Source organism: Phoxinus phoxinus, assembly GCF_949152265.1.
Source record: "Phoxinus phoxinus genome assembly, chromosome: 2".
Lineage (NCBI taxonomy): Eukaryota > Metazoa > Chordata > Actinopteri > Cypriniformes > Leuciscidae > Phoxinus > Phoxinus phoxinus.
Window position 1 is genome coordinate 49,772,426 of NC_136877.1, and position 23,074 is coordinate 49,795,499.

Below are 23,074 nucleotides of genomic sequence, written 5' to 3' on the forward strand. Positions count from 1 at the left end.
TTCTGTCATTCAAGAAGTCACGCATGAACCGTTATGCTGCTAGCTTTTGGTAGCTGCAAGCTATCTTTTATTTTGTAGGCATCCACAACATGATGTCCAAACCATAGTTCACTTGTTCGGCTGTTTTACAACATAAAACATCACACAGAAGGAAAGGCTACTGCCACCTTGTGGTTACTCAATAGAATGCCTATCATTACAGTCACTAGTTGACCAGTAACAATTTATAACAAATGCAGTGTTGTGACAACATGAACGTGAACAAAAGTGAATGACGCTCTGTACAGTTGACGAGTCAGCGCTTCATCATCACGAAAGTTTCAGCTTTTCCAATGTAAATATTCAAGGAAGTGGAACATGCGAAAGGGAATTCGGAACTTGTGTGCGTAACTTTTTTTTTACATAGCGATAGCAGCAAAATATACTTAAAATACTCAGTAATGTTTGGTCATACAGACTTAAGAAGTATGAAAAAATAAGCTGTTAAATGTCTACTTTTTTATGTGTCCACTTACAATCGAAATAAAACTTAATAGGGTTAAGAAAATAAACAGGGTGTGCTTTCTGTCTCTCCGTCTCCGTGAACTTTTTTTATGGTACACGTCTCTAAACTTAAACAAAACTCAGTGAATACTATTCACCCAGGCATGAGCAATATATCTTTATAATCATTTAATTGTGTACTTTTAAATGATCTAATTCAAAACTAAAACAAATGTTCTCTTACGTAGAGTTCTCTCGTACTGCGTCGAAGAACGCTACGGGAAAGATATTTCTTTGTCGAGATTGAAGCCAAAAATTAATCCTTAATTTTGTAATATTGTAAAACGCTTTTCTGAAGCATACAACCTAGGCGGAGCAATACAGCTCACCCATTGGCTGCTCTGCCAGAAAAGCACAGCCTATGCGAGGCCAGGACGCTGACCAATGAGGACGCTTCGCGCCCTTCTGCGTCACCTCCCGCCCAAACAGGCGTGGCCTAGGCCTATAAATACGAGCATAGCTGTCTAACACGCCGATTTTCTTAAATTCACGAAGCTGCACGCATCGTTGGATTGGATTCGAGCCACCACAGCCGTTTGGATACAAGCACCTCAGCAGGACGCGCCTCTTACCTGAAGCCGCTGGTCATCGCCGCCTTCAGCCGCCGTTCCCTGCTGCGCTTCTCCGGCGTGGAATATCCTTTACATTATGTGTGTGTGTTTTGTGTGTGTGTTCGCCGTCGCGTCACACAGTTTTTCCACACTAAAAGAGCCGAGCGTCTTTTTCAAGATGTCTCGCACCTCCTGTGGCTCGTGTAGAGCCCCGCTCAGCGACAGGGACCACGTGCTGTGTTTCCTGCCTGTGAGTATCACGCAGCTTCAGCTCTCGTCGATGGCGGCTGCCATCGCTGTAATTTGATGCCTACGGTGACTCTGCGGACTCGCCTGGCGTTCATTTACTGAAGCTGCACCCTTTTCCGCCCGCTGTAGTGCCGCGCCGTGAAAAGCGCCGTGCTCAGCGGAGCCCGGAACCTCCCTTCACCACGAGGTGCTCGCCGCTGCTGCCGCTAGCTCCTCCGCCCGCTTCGCTGGACTCTCTGACCGACGGACAAGGGCCGCTGTGTGCCGCCGCGTCCGTCATGGATGAGGAAGATGAAGCCGTGTCTGTGAAGGACGACTGCTGTTCTCTCCTCGCTTCGGGTAGCGAGGGATGGGCGAGCTCCGAGGATCTCCCCTCCCCCGCCGCTCGTGAGCGTCGACGGAGAAAGACCAGCATCGATGCGCTTACCGGCTGGATGGCTGCTTTTCTGCAGAGGAACGTACGTTACCGTCCTCACGACCCGCGCCTTTTTCTTCCTGAATTCACGAAGAAATCGCGGAGTCCCGGAAAGCCCCGTTTTCAGCCAGGATGCGCATTTCTGCTTCGAGGAAAGCTACAGTGTTAAAATCCCGCCGCGGCCGGATTTCACTAAAATGTCTCGCTCGCACAGTCCCAACATTCGCGACCGTGCCAGTGTATTTTGCAGTCACCAAATCGGCATCAATGCCCGTTTGCCTGCACACAGACGCCGTTTTCACGACGCCCCAGGTAAATCTGAAAATGTATTTTCTGGTGTACCGGCCACGGCCGATGGTGTAATGTGTGTATCCGTAATGCCCACGACCTAGTGCCCATTCGTACACACAAGCACAGCCCTACACAATACAGGGCTTGCACACATAAAATCGACTCGTGTCGGTTGTGCTTCACATGTAAGCTAGTGAACGTGCCCGCTTTTCAGTGCCCACAATCACTACACACTGCATGTCCCGTGGTTTCTGTAAAAACGAAACGAATGTACGGTCAGTCGGTTCTGATAGACAGTACTCTCTGTGCTACACGGTGTCCCGGCCATGGCCGATGATGTAATGTGTGTAACTGTATGCCCACGACCCAGTGCCCATCTGTACACACAAGCACAGCCCCGCACAATACAGGGCTTGCACACATAAATCGACTCATTTCGATTGTGCATTATATGTAGTGAGCGTGCCCGTTTTCAAGCGCCCACAATCACTACAAGCTACATGTCACACGGTTTCTATGAAACGAAACCTATGCACGGTCAGTCAGTTCTAATAGACAGTACTTCCCAGTGCTATAAATGTACCCGCGTTCACGCACCCACATTTATTCTCAAACATGCCGAGCCGTACGGGGCTCGCACCGCGCGCTCCCTCTTTCAGCTGAGAGAGCTGAGAGCGCGCGCGGGCTGCCCGCTCGATTAAGCGCGCCCCCGCATCACGCTGCAATGGCGCCCATGTTACAGCACGCGACTGCTCTCGTGTCGCCGCCATTTCGCGACCAGAGCCCGGTTTTTCAACCCGTGCAAGCACAGCCCTGAACAACACAGGGTCTGCACACATAAAATCGGCTCATGCCGATTGTGTTTTACATGTAGTGAGCGTGACCCACTGCCAAGTGCCCACAACCACTACACACTGCACGTTCCGCGGTTTTCTGTAAAAACGAAACTAACGAACGGTCAGTCAGTACACAAAAACAGTGTTCCCGGTGTTATAAATGTGCCCGCCACCAAGCGCCCACGTTTATTCACAAACATCACGAGCCCTACGGGACTCGTCCCGCGCGCTCTCTCTCGACACAGAGAGCTGAGCGCGCGCGGGATGCATACTGTGTTAAACATGCCCCCCGCCTCACACGCCACGGCGTCCATGTCACAGCACACGGTTGCTCTCGTGTCGCCGCCATTTCGCGACCAGGGCCCAGATTACATTCAACCCCTAGTCACACGTGCAGATGCATGGGAATGACTTCCCGGGGTCTCAGAATGGGTGCTAGAGACTATAAAAAGAGGCTATTCGCTACAGTTTCATCGACGCCCTCCCCGTTTCACGGAGAAAGTCGAAACTACGGTGAAAACAGAAGTAGCACATCTACTTCGAGCCGAAATAGCGAAGCTATTGAGCAAAGGGGCCATAGAGCCTTTATCTCAAGCTCAGAGCGAAGGGGGTCTGTACAGCAGATATTTTCTGGAACCGAAAAAAGACGGGGGTCTCAGACCCATTTTAGATCTCAGGCATCTGAACAAAGCGCTGACAAAGCGAAAGTTCAGAATGCTCACGACCAGAGCTATCCTCGCGCAGATTCGCCGAGGAGACTGGTTTATGGCAATAGATCTGAAAGACGCGTATTTTCATACAAATTGCGTCACGTCACAGGCGATTTTTGAGATTCGCCTTCGGGGGCCAGGCATATCAGTACACAGTCCTGCCATTCGGCCTGTCTCTAGCACCTCGTACATTTACAGTGTGCATGGACGCGGCGCTGGCACCCCGGAGACTCCGCGGCATTCGAATTCTGAATTATTTGGACGATTGGCTGATTCTAGCTCAATCACCTTCAGAACGCATCCGCCACAAGACCCTAATTCTCGATCACCTCGAGTGCTTAGGTCTGAGAGTCAATTGGGAGAAAAGTTCACTGTTTCCCAGTCAAAGGATCTCCTTTTTAGGACTGGATCTGAACTCACTGTCTATGACAGCACAGCTGTCATCACAGCGCAGGCAAAATACCCTGCAATGGCGAAATCCTTCCTCAGCGGCCACATAGTGCCACTCAGGAGATTTCAGAAAATGCTGGGCCTCATGGCCTCAGCCTCAACAGTGCTGCAGTTGGGCCTGCTGCGCATGCGCCCACTACAGTTCTGGTTGAAAGCGCGCGTACCGCGCCGAGCATGGTTACACGGTCGTTATCGCCTCAAGGTCACTCAGGAATGCATTTCAGCCCTGACACCATGGAGAGCGTCAGACTGGTACCGGTCAGGTGTAAGCCTGGGGACTTCCTCGAGCCTGAAGGTGGTGTCCACGGACGCGTCCACCTCAGGCTGGGGAGCACTGCTCGACGGCAGTCCGCTCTTTGGCCAGTGGTCAGAGCGAGCCGAACTACCGCACATAAACTGCCTGGAAATGATGGCAGTGGACTTTGCGCTGAGGCGCTTCTGTCCCCGGATAAAAGGACACCACGTCCTGGTCCGCTCGGACAACATGTCGGTAGTAGCCTACATAAACCGCCAGGGTGGCTTGAGATCCCGGAACCTATTCAGGTTAGCGGAACGCATACTGGTGTGGGCCCAGCACAACCTGCGCTCGTTAAGAGCAATGCACGTGCCAGGTCACTTGAACGTAGGCCCGGACAGACTCTCACGGAACAACGTTCCTACGGGAGAGTGGTCCCTACACACACAGACAGTGCGTCTGCTGTGGAAAACGTTCGGCAGAGCGGAAATAGACCTGTTTGCAAACCAGGAAAACGCTCATTGCCCAGAATTCTTTTCGAAGAGCGCGAACGCGCTGGCCAGAGTCTGGCCCCGCCGCCCGCTCTATGCTTTTCCTCCTGTCTCACTCCTGCCTCAAGTGCTGGAGCGTATCAAGGAGAGCGGATGCTCAGTACTGCTAGTTGCTCCATTCTGGACGAATCAGACCTGGTTCCCAGCTTTGATGCGACTGAAAAGTACTGCCCCGTGGCCGATTCCAGTGAGGAGAGACCTCCTCTCACAGGCCAAGGGCTCGATTCTGCATCCTCACCCCGAGCTTTGGTCCCTACACGTATGGGCCATAAACGGGTACCCGCTAACCTCCCAAGAGGAGTGTTAGACACGATCGAACAAGCTAGGGCTCCGTCTACTAGACGGCTCTACGCTTCCAAATGGTCGGTGTTCTCTGGATGGTGTTCAGATCAAGGTCTGTCACCACTTCAGTGTGGAGAACCGGAGATTCTCTTCTTCTTGCAAGAGCTATTGGATAAGGGAAGAACCCCATCCACGCTCAAAGTCTATGTGGCTGCCATATCAGCGTTCGTTAATCCAACGCTTGGCCGTTCACTAGGCAGGAACGACCTGGTGGTCCGCTTCCTGAGAGGCGCCAGGAGGTTAAACCCTCCAAGGCCTCCTTCAGTCCCCGTTTGGGACCTTTCTACAGTGTTGAACGCTATGAAAGGGGCCCCTTTCGAGCCTATTCACTCAGTTGACATGAAACACCTGTCTCTCAAGACCGTGTTTCTTTTGGCTCTCGCTTCAGTGAAGCGTGTGGGAGACTTGCAAGCGCTCTCAGTGAGAGCTTCTTGTATGGAGTTCGGGCCAAACGACTCTATAGTCGTATTGAAACCGAAGCATGGGTACGTGCCTAAGTCCCTCAACACACCGTTCAGGGCTCAGGTCATCTCCCTGTCGGCCATGCCGGCCTCAGAGGACGGAAATAGCTCCCTTTGCCCGGTCAGGGCATTAAGAGCTTACGTGTCCCGCTCCGCTGTTTTTCGACAGACGGAGCAGCTCTTTGTTTCGTTCAGCGGGCGCTCCAAGGGACGAGCCGCAACGAAACAGAGTCTATCTCGATGGGTAGTGGACGCCATTGCGCTAGCCTACGCATCTAGAGGCTTGGAATGCCCTTTGGGCATCAGAGCACATTCCACGAGAGGCATGGCCTCTTCATGGGCTTGGTATAGCGGAATCTCGTTACATGATATCTGTATGGCGGCAGGCTGGGCCTCCCCGTCTACATTTATTAGGTTCTGTAACCTAGAGGTTCCTGCGTTGCAGGCTAAACTGCTCTCGGTCTAGAAGACTATGTATAAGTGTTCCTGCCCCGCGCTGCGGCCCAGGTCACTTCAATGGTAATATGTACAAGTGCTCCTGCCCCGCGCTGCGGCCCAGGTCACTTCAATGCCTAATATGTATAAGTGTTCCTGCCCCGCGCTGCGGCCCAGGTCACTTCAATGTTTAAGCATCACTCACTGACAATGTGTCCCATGAGCATGCTATTACCCTTCATATATATCTATATTTACATATATATGCTATTATGCCTTAAGAGGCACTACTATAAGGGATGATGCTATTTAGCCGCTCTCCCTATACTTCTTGGGGTAGGCGCTTGTATACCAGGGCGCGCGCGCCCTTAGGTGTCTGTGTCGATCCAAGAACACGCACGGCGGTTTGCATAGGGTTCCCGTAGCGTTCTTCGACGCAGTACGAGAGAACTCTACGTAAGAGAACGTACTCGGTTACTAACGTAACCTCGGTTCTCTCTAGGAGAGGGAACGAGTACTGCGTCTCATGCCGTGCGTGTCCACGCTGCGTCGCTTCATTGACGAAAATCGGCGTGTTAGACAGCTATGCTCGTATTTATAGGCCTAGGCCACGCCTGTTTGGGCGGGAGGTGACGCAGAAGGGCGCGAAGCGTCCTCATTGGTCAGCGTCCTGGCCTCGCATAGGCTGTGCTTTTCTGGCAGAGCAGCCAATGGGTGAGCTGTATTGCTCCGCCTAGGTTGTATGCTTCAGAAAAGCGTTTTACAATATTACAAAATTAAGGATTAATTTTTGGCTTCAATCTCGACAAAGAAATATCTTTCCCGTAGCGTTCTTCGACGCAGTACTCGTTCCCTCTCCTAGAGAGAACCGAGGTTACGTTAGTAACCGAGTACGTTCTCTGTTTATGTAATCTATATAAAAAGAGCGAGTTCTCATTTCAGCTCATTATAGCTTATCTTTTAATGTGACCACGCCCACGGAGAGCGCACGCTATTCAAACGCAAATGATCTGAGGCAATACATGCAAACATGCAAACCGGCCACATCAGCTCGATAAAACACATCAAGTTTAATCAGATGAATGTACTGTGTGTCATCTTGCGAGGGATAATCCTTGGAAACTTACCTCAGAAGTGCTGGTTTCACTTCGAGGAGCAATGGATCCAGTTGAGGATTAGTAGTAAGTTTTTTATTCTTATATGCTTTGTTCTAATCGCGATATGGAATAGTGTCTGTAAACCGCAAAAAGACTGTGATATGAATTGCGTTTCTTTGTGTGATGAATGAACGGCATGCGCGCTGTTGCTACTAGTTGTGACTAGTTTTGGATAGACTTTAAAGTTTTTACTGTAAAATAGACATCAAATAAGCTTTTGTTAACCAGTTTCTGCTCATATGTTAAATATATAGTATGTTTTGTCAAAAATAAACTCATCAACTAAGATGTTATAGTGTTTGTTCCAATGTAACGTTAGGCTATATCAAACTAATTAATCCTTACTTTGAAATATATATGATAAAATGTATACTTTAAAAAAAAGTAAGATTACACTTGAAATATTGTTACAATTGTAATTGTTGTTGATTTACATGTGAACACTTTTTAATAAAATAGCAAAAAACATATTTACAGAGTAGATGTAAAATAATCTTAATAGTTCAATATAAGCCTTCTCATTAAATTATTTATTATTGTTTTTTATTAGTGACACATTTGGGAAGAGGATGCATTCCAAAACTTTCTGAAAATACAGTATGATAATTAACTGCACAATTACTAGAAATGTTTATCTTGGATATTATACAATTTGCATGTATAAAATAAAAAAATAAAATAAAAAGTTTCCAAATTTAACTTTGAACCAATTCTGTAGAATGGCCCATATAGCCTATTTGAACAGGATTTGTTTCCAGGTATGACTATACTAAAAATGTGCTTTTGACTTTCATTTATATTTGGATTATATATATATATATATATTAGGGGTGTAACGATACACCAATGCCACGTTTCGGTTCATATCACGGTTTTGGAGCCTCGGTTCGGTTCGGTTGTTTGTTGTGGGGTCATGGTTCCTGGCAGGGCACCAGCAAGAATAAAGAACACTATTCACTTTTAACTTAATAACAATACCAATAATTTAACTCATTAACTATCTTTTTACTGTATTATTTATTAATCTTTGTTAATCTTAGTTAATACAAGTTCATCCTTTGTTTATTTATTCATGTTACTTCACAGTGCATTAGGCTAACTAATGTTAACAACTTTTGATTTTAATAAGGCTAGTAAATGGTGAAATTAACATTAACAGCGATTAATAAATGCTGTAGAAGTGCAGTTTATTAATAGTTAATGTTAACTAAATGTAGTTAACTAGAGTTTAATAACTTGAACTTTATTGTAAAGTATTACCGATTTAGACGTCTGGTGAGTTGTTGGATAGATCAGTTGTTTTAACCATTCATTAAATGGAATCGGTTCAAAGGAGTCATTAGCCCTACGCTCAAAGTATATGTGGCGGCCATAGCGGCTTTCTCTGAAACAGCGCTTGGCCAGTCTATAGGAAGGAACGATCTAGTCATCCGGTTCCTTAAGGGAGCCAGGAGACTGAATCCTCCCAGACCTCCCACAGTTCCCATATGGGACCTTTCTACGGTACTGGAAGCCATGAAAGGTCGTCCTTTTGAGCCTTTACAGGAGATTGATTTCAAACACCTTTCGTTCAAGACAGTGTTTCTTCTGGCTCTCGCTTCAGTGAAGCGCATTGGGGACTTACACGCGCTCTCTGTGAGCGCTACGTGTTTGGAGTTTGGGCCTAATGACTCGAGGGTCATACTCAAACTAAGCACGGTTATGTTCCTAAATCCCTTAATACACCGTTTAGGGCACAGGTCATTTCCCTGTCCGCCCTACCGGTCACTGGGGAAAATGTGGACGAAAATTCTCTCTGCCCGGTCAGGGCATTGAGAGCATATGTGTCACGCTCGCCTGTTTTCAGACAGACGGAGCAGCTTTTCGTTTCGTTTAGTGGGCGTTCTAAGGGACTAGCCGCTTCGAAACAGAGCTTATCCAGATGGATAGTGGACGCAATAGCTCTGGCATACACTACCAAGGGCATACAATGCCCGTTGGGTGTCAGGGCGCACTCCACGAGAAGCATGGCTTCATCGTGGGCTTGGTCAAGTGGGATTGCCTTGCAAGATATCTGTATGGCGGCAGGCTGGGCCTCCCCGTCTACATTTAGAAGGTTTTATAACCTAGAGGTTCCCGCTCTTCAAGCCAGGTTACTATCGGTTTAATAGACCAAAAGGGGAAAGACTGAAATTCAGTCTTGTTATGTATGGCTATTATGAATAGCAGGGCAGCTTAAAGAGATAGTTCACTTTGAAATTAATTTTTGATATGTTTTAGCTTACCTCAAAGGCATCCAAGATGTAGGTGTCTTTGTTTTCACAGTATTTTCAATTTTGATATTTTTAGGTCAAACCGTTGTTGTCTGACAGTCATATCATGCAGGTCTATGGGGTCCACCTCAAAGAGCATGCACAGAGAAGTCCAAATTAAACATGATTTAATGACTCGTAAATGTAAGTACACATTGATGGCCTAAGACACGAAACGAGTGGTTTGTGTGAGAAAACGAACAGTATTTATATAGTTTTTACCTCTTGTAACACAGCCATGTCCAAGTGATCTGAGGGCGCGGACGCTTCCTTCTGTGTGACGTGTGCGCAGACTGGTGAATAGATATATACACTAGATGTCGCATTAAAGACATTCGTTCCAATGAACTGCCGTAGCCAAGGCGACATCTAGTGCATCGGTTCCCTACAGGGGGGTCGCGGCCCACAAGGGGGCCTCAGCGAGCTCCGTGGGGGGTCGCGTCATATTTTAAAAAGTTTTGAGCAATGAGCATTAAATAAAAGTCCTTAACTTTTTTTCTGTTCAAAATGTACAAAATTAATATAATGAACGAATTCATCATGAATCCATTTTCCAATCCGTGTTTTTGACTTATCCTGAGCCACTATGCTACTCCTATAATAAGTGTTTACACTGGGACTATTTTACACTGGTTCGGATCGCTGCCGCTGCGGAGTAGCCCAGGACCTGCGTGACTCATCATAGACGTACACAGAGAGAAGTAGTTCCGGCTACAATGTTCTTCCGAAAGACGCATTATTCTGTTAATAAACGCAAGTTTATTATCGCTCGCTATAGCGCCAAAAGCGTCAAAAATAAAGCCTCACATTGATAAAGCCTCACAAATAACATGCAAGTATTGATGTCAGAGACAGCAGTCATTTAGTAATAGCCTATATTATTTTTTTTTACCTACACACCAGTGTGAATATTTTTGTTATTGCATTTCAAATAGGGCCAATTTATAGGCTACTCCTAGGCTTATGTTTTTAAATTACAATGGGCCTACTGATGTTTTTGTTATTGTATTTTCAATATTATAGGCTAGTATTTGTGCATAAACATATCTGGTTATAGTAAACATACCGTTTGTTTGAAAACAACACATTTTGTCATCCTTGCTGCAAGCTTACAAGAGCGATAATATCATTAAATGTGAAGGGGGGCCCTAAAATGTTTTCTTGGGAAAAAGGGGGTCTCAGACAAAAAAAGGTTGGGAACCACTGATCTAGTGTATACATCTATGCACCAGTCTGCGCACACATCACACACCAGGAACCGCGCGCGCCCTCAGATCACTTGGACATGGCTGTGTTACAACCTACTACATAATGGATCTAAATCAGTGATACATAATGTCTACATAATTGACTACATAATGGATCTAAATCAGTACATAATGGATCTAAATCAGTACATAATGGATCTAAATCAGTACATAATGGATCTAAATCAGTACATAATGGATCTAAATCAGTACATAATGGATCTAAATCCATTATGTGACTCGTTATTGCTGCGACTGAACGACAGTCTGCAACGCACACTTGGCGTCATTGGATTTCACACACGTGTAAAAGAAAAGCTAACTTTTATGCACAAGCTACGTTTGATACTTTTTCTCTATGTCTAAATGTTCACTCCTAGCAAGTCTAACTTACATTTTACAATGCAGGGACTGTAACTAGAGATACGCTAGTTATAAATACAGTAATCATTACTTTATTTAGGCAGAATAAGTTTGTTGTGGTTTCCAAGCTCGTTAACGTTAGCGGTAGGGGTGGGCGATATGGCAAAAATATCATATCACGATTTTTTTCAGGAAAATCACGATTAACGATTTTATCACGATTCCTTTTCATGTTGGTTTTACTATTTTGCAAGTGACTGAGCATCACAGCCAAACAAATGTCCCTATTTTAAAAACAAAGCCTTAGATAACAAAATATAAAATAAAAAAGAATGGCAGACATTTAGGCCAAAGTGGCAAAGATAAAAAATCTTTGTCATTTTCTTTGTTATTAAAAATTAAGAACAAAGATACACATACACAACTTAATATACAAATTAAATAAACAGTGCTTTATTTTTTCAGCTAGGTGTATTTAACAGCATAACCTCGGTTCTCTCTAGGAGAGGGAACGAGTACTGCGTCGAAAGAACGCTACGGGAAAGTATTTCTTTGTCGAGATTGAAGCCTAAAAATTAATCCTTAATTTTGTAAACATGTAAAACGCTTTTCTGTAGCATACAACCCTAGGCGGAGCAATATCGCTCACCTATTGGCTGCTCCGCCAGAAAAGCACAGCCTATGCGAGGCCAGAGACGCTGACCAATGAGGGCGCTTCGCGCCCATTCTGCGTCATCTCCCGCCGAAACAGGCGTGGCCTAGGTCTATAAATACGAGCATAGCTGTCTAACACACCCTCTCCTAGAGTGAACATAGGTCACGTTAGTAACTGAGTACGTTCTCTTACGTAGAGTTCTCTCGTACTGCGTCGAAAGAACGCTACGGGAACCCCATGTAAAACGCCGTGCGTGCTCTTGGACCGACACAGACACCTAAGGGCGCGCGCGCCCTGGCATACAAGTGCCTACCCCAAGAAGTATAGGGAGAGCGGCTAAAATAGCATCATCCCTTTATAGTAGTGCCTCTAAGGGCATAATAACATATAAATGAAAATATTAAATATATATATGAGGGGTAATAGCATGCTCATGGGACACCATGTCAGTGAGTGATGCTTAAACATTGAAGTGACCTGGGCCGCAACGCGGGGCAGGAACACTAAAACATAGTCTTCTAGACCGAGAGCAGTTTAGCCTGCAGCGCAGGAACCTCTAGGTTATAGAACCGTATAAATGTAGACGGGGAGGCCCAGCCTGCCGCCATACAGATATCTTGTAACGAGATTCCACTATACCAAGCCCACGAAGAGGCCATGCCTCTCGTAGAATGTGCTCTGATGCCCAGGGGGCATTCCAAACCTCTAGATGCGTAGGCTAGCGCAATGGCATCCACTACCCATCGAGATAGACTCTGTTTCGTCGCGGCTCGCCCTTTAGAGCGCCCACTGAACTAAACAAAGAACTGCTCTGTCTGTCGAAAAACAGCAGAGCGGGACACATAAGCTCTCAATGCCCTGACCGGGCAAAGGGAGCTATTTCCGTCCTCCGAGGCCGGCAGGGCCGACAGGGAGATGACCTGAGCCCTGAACGGTGTGTTGAGGGACTTAGGTACGTACCCATGCTTCGGTTTCAACACGACTACAGAGTCGTTTGGCCCGAACTCCATACAAGAAGCTCTAACTGAGAGCGCTTGCAAATCCCCCACACGCTTCACTGAAGCGAGAGCCAGAAGAAACACGGTCTTGAAAGACAGGTGTTTCATGTCAACTGAGTGAATAGGCTCGAAAGGGGCCCCTTTCATAGCGTTCAACACTGTAGAAAGGTCCCAAACGGGGACTGAAGGAGGCCTTGGAGGGTTTAACCTCCTGGCTCCTCTAAGGAAACGGACCACCAGGTCGTTTCTGCCCAGTGAATGGCCAAGCGTTGGATTAACGAACGCTGATATGGCAGCCACATAGACTTTGAGCGTGGATGGGGTTCTTCCCTTATCCAACAGTTCTTGGAGGAAGGAGAGAATCTCCGTTTCCCCGCACTGAAGCGGTGACAGACCTTGGTCTGAACACCAGCCAGAGAACACCGACCATTTGGAAGCGTAGAGCCGTCTAGTAGAATGGAGCCCTAGCCTGTTCGATCGTGTCTAACACTCCCTTTGGGAGGTTAGCGGGTACCCGTTTATGGCCCATACGTGTAGGGACCAGAGCTCCGGGCGAGGATGCAAAATCGAGCCCTTGGCCTGCGAGAGGAGGTCTCTCCTCACTGGAACCGGCCACGGGGCAGTACTCTTCAGTCGCATCAAAACTGGGAACCTGGGTTGATTCGTCCAGTATGGAGCGACTAGTAGCACCGAGCATCCGCTTTCCTTGATCCGCTCCAGCACTTGAGGCAGGAGTGAGACAGGGGGAAAAGCATAGAGCGGACGGCGGGGCCAGACACTGGCCAGCGCGTTCGTGCTCTTCGAAAAAAATTCTGGGCAGTGAGCGTTTTCCTGGTTTGCAAACAGGTCTATTTCCGCTCTGCCGAACGTTTTCCACAGCAGACGCACTGTCTGTGTGTGTAGAGACCACTCTCCCGTCGGAGCATTGTTCCGTGAGAGTCTGTCTGGGCCTACATTCAGGTGGCCTGGCACATGCATTGCTCTCAACGAGCGCAGGTTGTGCTGGGCCCATACCAGTATGCGTTCCGCTAACCTGAATAGGTTTCGGGATTTCACGCCCCCCTGGCGGTTTATGTAGGCTACTACCGACATGTTGTCCGAACGGACCAGGACGTGGTGCCCTTTTATCCGGGGACAAAAACGCCTCAGCGCAAAGTCCACCGCCATCATTTCCAGGCAGTTTATGTGCGGTAGTTTGGCTCGTTCTGGCCACTGGCCAAAGAACGGTCTGCCGTCGAGCAGTGCTCCCCAGCCTGAGGTGGACGCGTCCGTGGACACCACCTTCAGGCTCGAGGAAGTCCCCAGGCTTACACCTGACCGGTACCAGTCTGACGCTCTCCATGGTGTCAGGGCTGAAATGCATTCCTGATTGACCTTGAGGCGATAACGACCGTGCAACCATGCTCGGCGCGGTACGCGCGCTTTCAACCAGAACTGCAGTGGGCGCATGCGCAGCAGGCCCAGCTGCAGTACCGCTGAGGCTGAGGCCATGAGGCCTAGCATTTTCTGAAATCTCTTGAGCGGCACTAAATGGCCGCTGCAGAAGGATTTCGCCATTTGCAGGGTGTCCTGCCTGCGCTGTGATGACAGCTGTGCTGTCATAGACAGCGAGTTCAGATCCAGTCCTAAAAAGGAGACCCTTTGACTGGGAAACAGTGAACTTTTCTCCCAATTGACTCTCAGACCTAAGCACTCGAGGTGATCGAGTATTAGTGTCTTGTGGTGAGCGAGTTCTGAAGGCGATTGAGCCAGAATCAGCCAATCGTCCAAATAGTTCAGAATTCGAATGCCTCGGAGTCTCAGGGGTGCCAGCGCCGCGTCCATGCACACTGTAAATGTACGAGGTGCTAGGGATAGGCCGAATGGCAGGACTGTGTACTGATATGCCCGGCCCTCGAAGGCGAATCTCAAAAATCGCCTGTGACGTGACGCAATTTGTATGTGAAAATACGCGTCTTTTAGATCTATCGCCATAAACCAGTCTCCTCGGCGAATCTGCGCGAGGATTTTTCTGGTCGTGAGCATTCTGAACTTTCGCCTTGCTAGCGCTTTGTTCAGACGTCTTAGATCCAAAATGGGTCTGAGACCCCCGTCTTTCTTGGGTACCAGGAAATATCTGCTGTACCAACCCCCTTCGCTTTGAGCTTGAGGTAAAGGCTCTATGGCCCCTTTGCTCAATAGCTTCGCTATTTCGGCTCGAAGTAGGTGTGCTACTTCTGTTTTTACCGTGGTTTCGACTTTCTCCGTGAAACGGGGAGGGCGTCGATGAAACTGTAGCGAATAGCCTCTTTTTATAGTCTCTAGCACCCATTCTGAGACCCCGGGAAGTCTTTCCCATGCATCTGCACGTGTGACTAGGGGTTGAATGTAATCTGGGCCCTGGTCGCGAAATGGCGGCGACACGAGAGCAACCGTGTGCTGTAACATGGACGCCGTGGCGTGTGAGGCGGGGGGCATGTTTAACACAGTATGCATCCCGCGCGCGCTCGGCTCTCTGAGTTGAGAGAGAGCGCGCGGGGCGAGCCCCGTAGGGCTCGTTATAATTGTGAATAAACGTGGGCGCTTGGTGGCGGGCACATTTATAACACCGGGGACACTGTGTTTGTGTACTGACTGACCGTTCGTTAGTTTCGTTTTTACAGAAAACGCGGAACGTGCAGTGTGTAGTGGTTGTGGGCACTGGACAGTGGGCACGCTCACTACATGTAAAGCACAATCGGCATGAGTCGATTTTATGTGTGCAGACCCTGTGTTGTACGGGGCTGTGCTTGCACGGGTTGAAAAACCGGGCTCTGGTCGCGAAATGGCGGCGACACGAGAGCAGTCGTGTGCTGTAACATGGGCGCCATTGCAGCGTGATGCGGGGGCGCGCTTAATCGAGCGGGCAGCCCGCGCGCGCTCAGCTCTCTCAGCTGAGAGAGAGAGCGCGCGGTGCGAGCCCCGTACGGCTCGGCATGTTTGAGAATAAATGTGGGTGCGTGAACGCGGGTACATTTATAGCACTGGGGAGTACTGTCTATTAGAACTGACTGACCGTGCATCGGTTTCGTTTCATAGAAAACGTGTGACATGTAGCTTGTAGTGATTGTGGGCACTTGAAAGCGGGCACGCTCACTACATATGATGCACAATCGAAAGAGTCGATTTTATGTGTGCAAGCCCTGTATTGTGTGTACGAATGGGCACTGGTCGTGGGCATACAGTTACACACATTACATCATCGGCTGTGGCCGGGACACCGTGTAGCACAGAGAGTACTGTCTATCAGAACCGACTGACCGTGCATTCGTTTCGTTTTTACAGAAACCACGGGACATACAGTGTGTAGTGATTGTGGGCACTGAAAAGCGGGCACGTTCACTAACTTACATGTGACGCACAATCGACAGAGTCGATTTTATGTGTGCAAGCCCTGTTGTGTAGGGCTGTGCTTGTGTGTATGAATGGGCACTGAGTCGTGGGCATTACGGATACACACATTACACCATCGGCCGTGGCCGGGACACCAGAAAATACATTTTCAGATTTACCTGGGGCGTCGTGAAAATGGCGTTTGTGTGCAGGCAAACGGGCCATGATGCCGATTTGGTGACTGCAAAATACACTGGCACGGTCGCGTATGTTGGGACTGTGCGAGCGAGACATTTTAGTGAAATCCGGCCGCGGCGGGATTTTAACACTGTAACGTTAGCTTTCCTCGAAGCAGAAGTGCGCATCCTGGCTGAAAACGGGGCTTTCCGGGACTCCGCGATTTCTTCGTGAATTCAGGAAGAAAAAGGCGCGGGTCGTGAGGACGGTAACGTACGTTCCTCTGCAGAAAAGCAGCCATCCAGCCGGTAAGCGCATCGATGCTGGTCTTTCTCCGTCGACGCTCACGAGCGGCGGGGGAGGGGAGATCCTCGGAGCTCGCCCATCCCTTGCTACCCGAAGCGAGGAGAGAACAGCAGTCGTCCTCCACAGACACGGCTTCATCTTCCTCGTCCATGACGGACGCGGCGGCACACAGCGGCCCTTGTCCGTCGGTCAGAGAGTCCAGCGAAGCGGGCGGAGAAGCTGGCGGCAGCAGCGGCGAGCACCTCGTGGTGGAGATAGGTTCCGGGCTCCGCTGAGCACGGCGCTTTTCACGGCGCGGCACTACAGCGGGCGGAAAGATGCAGCTTCAGTAATGAACCCCAGGCGAGTCCGCAGAGTCACCGTAGGCATCCAATCACAGTGATGGCAGCCGCCATCGACGAGAGCTGAAGCTGCGTGATCCTTACAGGCAGGAAACACAAGCACGTGGTCCCCGTCGCTGAGCGGGGCTCTAAACGAGCCACAGGAGGTGCGAGGCATCTTGAAAAAGACGCTCGGCTCTTTTAGTGGTGGAAAAACTGTGTGTCGCGACGGCGAACACACACACAAAACACACACACATAATGTAAAGGATATTCCACGCCGGAGAAGCGCAGCAGGGAACGGCGGCTGAAGGCGGCGATGACCACCGGCTTCAGGTAAGAGGCGCGTCCTGCTGAGGTGCTTGTTTCAGACGGCTGTGGCGGCTCGAATCCAATCCAACGATGCGTGCAGCTTCGTGAATTAAGAAAAATCGGTGTGTTAGACAGCTATGCTCGTATTTATAGACCTAGGCCACGCCTGTTTCGGCGGGAGATGACGCAGAATGGGCGCGAAGCGCCCTCATTGGTCAGCGTCTCTGGCCTCGCATAGGCTGTGCTTTTCTGGCGGAGCAGCCAATAGGTGAGCGATATTGCTCCGCCTAGGGTTGTATGCTACAGAAAAGCGTTTTACATGTTTACAAAATTAAGGATTAATTTTTAGGCTTCAATCTCGACAAAGAAATACTTTCCCGTAGCGTTCTTTCGACGCAGTACGAGAGAACTCTACGTAAGAGAACTGATAGAATGCACGATCCTACGATATTTCTTCAAAGCAGATCGTGGACACATTTTAATCGTCCACGATCAAAAATCGTAATATCGCACACCCCTAGTTAGCGGTCTTCCACTGATAGTGGCACTAGCTAGTCTATGATGTGCCATAATTTAGCAATGAATAACGTCATACTACAAATTGTAAAACATACATTTTCAATATAACAGGCCAAGGAGAGATGATACGTCTCATTGCTATAACTGTCACGCTATTAAATAAATACTTCAGACACATTGTCAAAAGTTAAAAGGACAGTCAGTCAACTACACTGTAACAACGTAATGTTACTAGCTAATTCCGCTTCACTCTCGGCTTATTTAACAGCAGCAAAACTGGACATGATAGTCACACATTTTGTCATATTTATTTGAGTTAAGAGAACTGATGGGGATGTTCTTTTTGTTATCTAATTGTTATTGAAGCAATGTATGTCTCGTGACCAACTCACCATGAACATAATTGCATAATTCCTTTATGATGCGCTTTACCCCGAAAAACTTTGGCGGCGGGGATGATATTACATGCGCTTCATGAGGCACACGCGCGGTCTCTTGCTCTCTCTGCCGTGCACGCGCTACGCGGTTTGGAGCACAGTCTCTGTCTCGCGGGCGCACTCGCTCTAGATTCCGGAGATTTTAATTAATTTGCGGGCATCAGTGAGTCCCGCTATCAATATGCGGGAGACTCCCGGAACTTCCGGGAGGCAATTTTTTTGGTGCCCCCTCAGCTCTTGGTGCCCTACGCACAGCGCGTGGTGGGAGCGGCGGCACTGAACTCAAACCGTTGTTCTCTCTGCCCGACTCTGGCTGGATCAGCAGGTTGCAGTATGTGTGGCGCGTTATACATGAGTGTTGCCAACAGGGACGTTGTAGAGTGCCCTCTGATGGACAAACTATACAACGGCAACACTCATGACATGGTTGAAGGCTGTTTCGTTAGTTTTTTTTAAATATTAATTTATCGGCCATTATAAATGCCGATACCGATAGTTTGGAAAATGCCTAATATCGGCCTGACGATATATCGGTCGGGCTCTAATAAAAATTCACTTTGGCGGCCACCAAAAAACGTAATAGCGGACGGTGTTGATTCTGTGGCACACTGCGCACTGCCCACGAATTAGTCTATGTGTGGGAAACACTGCAGTTTAACTGACAAGCGTGATCGATCACCAAACGTGACATGCACTTGGAAATCAAAAGTTAGTGTATATTTAGTAAAAATACAGCTTTCATTAGTTGTTACAACTGTAGGCTACTAATTACTATTTAATCAAATGTCAGAAAAAGTAATTTTGTGACATAAGGTGAAGTGAGAGCTGGGCGGGGCAGTAGGGGGCGGGGCGCTTTCGGTTCGAAATGAGAATATCGCGGGGCGTACCGCAGGTGCTGTATCGCAGTTTTTCGGTTCGGTTTAAATATCGTTACACCCCTAATATATATATATATATTATTTTTTTTTGTCCTCACATTCTTTCTTGTATGTACCTGAATGAAAGGCTCATTGTGCGGGTCATTGTCTTCTCAGGTGTGAACCACTTACTATTCATGATGGTGTTGGATCAGTCACGCCTCTGCGCATATTGCCTTCCCAAACAAAAAGTGTTTTACAAAATTGAAATCAATGTATTGTTTTATGTGAATGATTAGGCAGGATGATTTTCAGATCATTTTGAAGGAAAAAATCTAGGCGAGAACTTCCATTACTCAAACGTATTGTTAACACATATTTACTATGTGTTTTGTGGCGTTATTTCAGACACTTAAATTTTTTGTTTTTTGAATAACCATGCATAAACATTATTCTCTCAAAAATAAAAACATGTATGCATGTTGCTCACATATTAGGTAGCCCTGTTTGTGATAAATAGAGTGTAATTACACCTTTGCCATTAATATGTTTATAAGCAACTGAAAAAACCCGAAATGTCAGGGCATGTCAGAACATCTCAAGGACCCCAAAAACATCTTAGACCCCAGAGGGTTAACATCTGAAGCGCGGCCCTGAAAGCCACATCTCTCAGACAGCGTGTGAAGTTGAGCTCTCTTTTATGCCTACCTGCGCTTCAATGGACAAATTCACTCAAAATGATGTCAAAAAACAGTCCCATATAGTCGGTCGGAACACAAAACGCATGATCCGTGTATTCAGCCTTAAAGTGACATCATCTTCTTCATGACTGAACATCACTTATTATCCTAAAATCAGATCATGGGAATTGGCGGTGAAGCGTGTGTGTGTTCAGACTCAACAAACTGTTATATAATCTGTAATGACAAATGTTCAGTGTGTGTTCAGTGTTGTTGTTTAGTGGAGGAATTCACACACTCTCATTCATACACTTGCTCATATTCTTTCACATGTGAACTCGTGTTTTAGGCAGACAATTCAATAACTTATGCAAATGTTATAATCTCAGTGTTATTGTTGTGATTTATTTGTGTTCAGTAATGTTATTAAAGTCCGCGTGAACCAGAAGTTGCAAACGACTTTTCTCAAGTGTTGTGGCGCATTTCCGAGTGAAAGGGAATATTGAACAGAGGGCAGGGTTTTACTTCAGCGCTCCTCCTCTCCATCTCTCGCCCATAGCAGAGTAACGGTTTGAGGGGAGTGGCTAAGCGTTTAACCAACCCAAGTCGTCAAGCCTATGTCATCAGAAAAGAACGCCATTCCAGACCCGAAGTAACTTTTCAGACTTTGATTAAAGATAACCACGGCAAAAAATTTTTTTCTGTGTATTAACTTGCACGGATTAATTGTTCACCACAAGACTAATATCCGCTAACAAAATAAATAGGGTCAATTTTGATTTCATGCCGACTTTAAAACTAAACCCTTATAATATAGCTCTATATTTTTTTTTTGGCAACCATGTATATCTCTTGGATAATTGTTATAAACTAGGTAGTTTATCATTTATAATAACTTTAAACTTACAGTACAACTATAAATCTGTAATATTAAGTTTAAAATAACTTAAATTTGGGAGTTTACTTGTTCCCTTTGTTTGCTTGATTAGTGCAATATTTAATACAATTACTTAAAGCGAAACCAATACGTAGTTGTATAGTGTTTTCGTTGATTGTGGATAATATATATATATTAAAAAAGTTTAACTTGGTCTTAAATGCAAGTTATATTCATTAGTATTCATTGAAATAAAAAACAAATATTTAACTGTAAACTGTGTATCTGATGATTTGTCTTTTTTTTCTGCTTTTCTTCTCACATGCACACTGTTACTTTTGACTGTTTGCCCTTATTATCATTTTTTATCAAATTGTACCTTTTGATAGTCATTCTGTGTGTATAAAGTGACTTAATAATGGATAAACAAGGATACACGTGTTCCCGTCTCAAACTATATCAAAGATGTGGGAATGCAAGGCTTTCACTTTCATTGTTATCCTCAATTTGCTTTTAAGACAAAACTTAATTTACATGTAGAGCTGAAGACGAATGTAATACAGTAAATAATGTTTGAGCAGAGATTATTCTGGGTTTATTCTGACTCTGATGAACACAGGGGCTTTAATGCACTTCTGCTGTCACCGCTGCAATACAACTTCATCATTGAGATCTTCAACATCCTCAAAACATTTACAAGATGTCATTATTTTACTTTGCACTGAAAGAGCAGTTTGAGTCAGTTTGTGTTTCTGTGTTTCTTCTCAGCTTTACCCACATCTACAGTGACTGTGACACCAGCCCGTCCTGTATTCACTGGAGAAACAGTCAATCTGAAGTGTGTGATAAAGCCTTACAGTGACTGGAGATATGAGTGGTATACAGACAGTGGAAAGTTACCGACGTCTGGGCGTTACACTGTAAACACACACACTCTCACTATCAGAGGAGTTACTGAGTCTGATCAGGGTCAGTACACATGTGAAGGACAGAGAGCTGGAAGACCAAACTCATCAAAATCAGGATCTGCTGTTAATATCACAGTGAAGGGTGAGTTGAACATCATTGTCCTCTTAAACTCTCTCTACTATGATATATAATCGAGACACTGTTCAGACTGAACTACTGTCTTATTAAATACAGTAAACAGGGCCTATAATTAACATTTGCCATGAGCCAAATGGGAGTAAAAATCGGCGAGTATGAAACGGTGTCAGTCGCTAGTTGACCAGTAACAATTTCTAACTAATGCAATGTTGTGACAACATGAACGTGAACAAAAGTGAATGACGCTCTGTACAGTTGACGAGTCAGCGCTTCATCACGTGTTATAATGTCTGTGTTATTGTTGGTTTATTTGTGTTCAGTAATGTTATTAAAAATAAACTCTTATAATATAGCTCTATTTTTTTTTTTAGGCAACCATGTAGATCTCCGTGATAATTGTTATAAACTATTGGTAGTTTCTTAAACAATTAAAGATTACAGGTTTATAGTTAAGTTTAAAGTTGAGTGAACTTAGATTTGGGAGTTTACTCGTTCCCTGTGTTTGATTGAATAAGTTAGTGCAATATTTAATACAATTACTTTAAGTCGAAACCAATACATAATTGTATAGTGTAGTGTTTTCAATTATTGTGGATAATATACAAAAAAAAGTTTAATTTGGTCTTAAATGCAAGTTATTTTCATCAGTGTTCATTGAAGCATTACAATAAAAAGTATTTAACTGTAAACTGTGTATCTGATGATTTGTCATTTTTTCCTGCTTTTCTTCTCACATGCACACTGTTACTTTTGACTATGTTTGCCCTTATTATAATTTTTAATAAAATTGTACCTGATAGTCATTCTGTGTGTATAGAGTGATTTAATCCTGGTTTTACTTTCAGACTATTTTGGGTTAATCTTAATCCAGAAATGTTCTATCAATAATTACAAACAATTTTGATGCAATCAATACACACTTCCAACAAACATCTTTCATTTTTAATACAGTGTTTGTCTCATAAGGAGGTTTTGAGTTCATAAACACTAACAGTGATCATGATACTGTGATGCTGTTTTAATCAATATTTACTCATGTGTGTATTAATACAGTAAAACCTGCAGTGACGGTGAAGCCAGATCAGCGTGTGTTCAGCGGAGAGAGAGTCACTCTCACATGTGTCATACAGGGAGGAGGAAACATTCAGTGGAGATACAGATGGACTAGAGATGGACACACTTTCTACAACACTGACTATCCATATACAACAGCAGCAGAGATCAGTTTCACAGCTGGTGTGTCTAACAGTGGTGACTACAGTTGTAGAGGAGAGAGATCAGACTTCAGTGATGCTGTTACACTGACTGTATCAGGTGAGTCTTCATATTCATCTGTTTAATGATAATTGAAAATACATATTTCAACACTTATGATCTTCTGTATCAGCCACATCTGTTCTTATAAGCAATT